Genomic DNA, 3,031 nt, shown 5'->3' with positions numbered 1-3,031 from the left:
TGGCTGATCCCTTTCCATTGGGAAGAGAAATCCTTTTCTAGATATCCAATGCTACCATTGTCAATGTCCATTTAAGGTTTGGGAAGTTGATCTTCTAACAAAATTTGCTTTACTAGTGTTCCAAATCATTGTTGATTCCGCAGCACCAAACAAATAGATAAGATCACTAAGGGTCATGCCATAGTCTGTCTCATAGTAGTCCCAAAGGGACTCACTATGTTACCAAGAAAGTGATTGAACATCCAACTTTCACAAGACTTTGACACCCAACTCTCTCGGCTTGTCAATATGTGACTTTATCTCCAAGATGTGAGCACACATAGTCTATGCTTGAGGGACATTATCTTTAAGAGGAAAGCTTGTTCCAAGAGATTTAGGAAGATCATAGTTGTCTGAACCAGACATCTATAATCGGAGATAATCAAGCTAGTTGATTCAAAATCCTTAATATAACACCCAATATGAAATATTAAGGCTAGGACCCAACACAATATTTTATAGGGATGCCGTAATCCAAGCTATAAAATATTTGAAGGTAGGCGAATGACGATTCACCAATTTCCACCACGAAAAACGAAATAATTATTAGGTTTTAATTGGATTTGAAATTCCTAGATTCTTTTGAGATTCATTGAACTTTTCAATGGCATGTTTCAATCTCGATTGTGCCCTTCAACTTTTGTGACTGGGATGCCGAGGATCACAAAACAAGGTGTGAATAACCATACTAATTTACTTGGTACCCTTAATATTATCACCTAATCAATGTGCCGGTTAACCACACATGCTCCATTGATCTATGAAAAACATTAAGTCACCCTTCGTGATCCTTACTAGTCCAAGTTAGTGCCCCGGTTAACCACACACGCTCCACCAACGACTTTTTTCCTACCCGTTCATATTTTTCCTAAAGTAACTAAGATTGGGAATTAAATATTTAGTTACTTTATAATAATCATTATACTTTTAATGAGGATTTAAAGTTATTGTCCTACCCGTTCGGCTAACGACCCTCCACCGATCAAGGAAGCGGTGGGTGAGAGTGGACACCCATTAAGCTGCCATTTTATAGGCAGCAACCTTATACCCCCCTTATAGACCGGCTTCGTGAATGAGGCCTACTAACGGTAGAACGACTTATTCTTATACATACATATATATATATATATATATATATATATATATATATATATATATATATATATATATATATATATATATATATAATTAACCATTAATGTTATAAATAGTATAAGTGTTGAATTTTAACTATTAAAACTTTAAGGATTGGAATTAAAGCTTATTAAAGTGTGTGAAACTTTACAAATTCCAAAACTTGAGGGCAAGTTTTGTAACTATCCAAAACTTTTCATTTCATAACTTATGAATTAAATGTTCATAAAAATGAAGACTCTTCATTTTTATGTAACTTATGTGTTTAAATGTGTGTTTAAAAGAAGTGACCTTTGGATATTCATAACTTGAGGACAAATTATGTTCTCCACTAAAACACATAAATGATCAAGAATTTATCCTAAACAATTCAGCAAATAATTCCTATCATCTTCTAAATTCACAAGAACATGAACATGATCATCAAAGTTTCAAGGATTATATGAACACATACAAAACATGAAATTTTGATATAAGCTATTGTAAATGGACTAGAACAACCATTATACCAACTAAAACAAGTTTTCAAGTACCAAGACAGTTTAGGGTAATATTTCTAGTCCATTTCCAGCAGCAAAAGTCGAAAATCTACATTCTGAGGCTCCTACTCGTCGAGTTGCATGAACCTACTCGGATTGTAGGATGAGTTTACACATGAACTCGGCGAGTCCCCCCATGGACTCGGCGAGTTCAGCAGGCAGACAGCAAAAAAATTGACTTTTTTCCACTATTTTGCATCAAGTATGAAACACACAAGCCTAGGCTCTGATACCATTATTGGGTTTTGAGCATTCTAACACTTCCTAAGTGTACATGCAACCCTAATAAACCTTGGATCTATGTTTGTCTAAATACATGCAAAATTTGTTTTCCAACGTTTATAACTTATCTAGCATGGCATGGGAAACTTTTAAACATAAAAGGAACTAGATGAATTACATACCTTTTGATGAGTGTTGATTCCTTGGAGTTTGAGAGCCAAGCACCAATAATGTGAATGCCTCAAATGGAAATCACAAATCACCACAAACTTGGAAACTTTATGAGAGAGTATACACACTCTTACAAATCGGCCACACCTTACACACACACTCTTACAAATCGGCCACACCTTACACACACACTCTAGGGTGCTATTTCATGCAACATAAGCTTGTTTATATAGTGTGCATGGTTAGGGTGAAACCCTAATAACCCATGTCTTTTCCTTTCCAAAGATCCATGGGTTAAAAGCTCCATGGATTATCCATGGACTTCCATATAAGCTTAGCCCATTAACAAATGAGAATTAGCCCACACCATATAAATATAATAGCCCATGATTTAATTGGTCTTCCTTTTAATCACAAATTAATTCAAGATTAAAACTAATTAGATAACATGACTTTATATTAATATATTATAACTTATAATATATTAATAAATCATAAGTATACAATTCTCATAAAATTATCCATAAATAGTTTGGGTGACGTGCAACCCAAATGGACCATGTCGGGTCGGGTCAAGTATATACCAAATAAGTTATGGACCTAGACACCTTATCCAACAAGATTGACCAAGTGCGCACACTTCCTGCCTATCAAAGAAACTGACAAGATGGAGAAGCTTACAAGAACATACATTCGGGAGATCGTACGACTGCATGGTGTTCCTATATCCATTATCTCCGATAGAGATAGTAGATTCACTTCGAGGTTCTGGCAGTCACTACAAAGTTCCTTAGGAACCAAGCTTGAAATGAGTACAGCCTACCATCCACAGACCGCCAGACAAAGTGAGAGAACTATCCAAACACTAGAAGATATGTTGCGAGCCTGTGTGATCAACTTTGGAAAGGCATGGGACACTCATTTAC

This window comes from Lactuca saligna, chromosome 1 (genome assembly GCF_052625555.1).
Source record: "Lactuca saligna cultivar CGN05327 chromosome 1, ASM5262555v1, whole genome shotgun sequence".
NCBI classification, from domain to species: domain Eukaryota; kingdom Viridiplantae; phylum Streptophyta; class Magnoliopsida; order Asterales; family Asteraceae; genus Lactuca; species Lactuca saligna.
The sequence above is the reverse complement of the archived record's forward strand: the minus strand, read 5'-3'. Positions refer to the sequence as shown.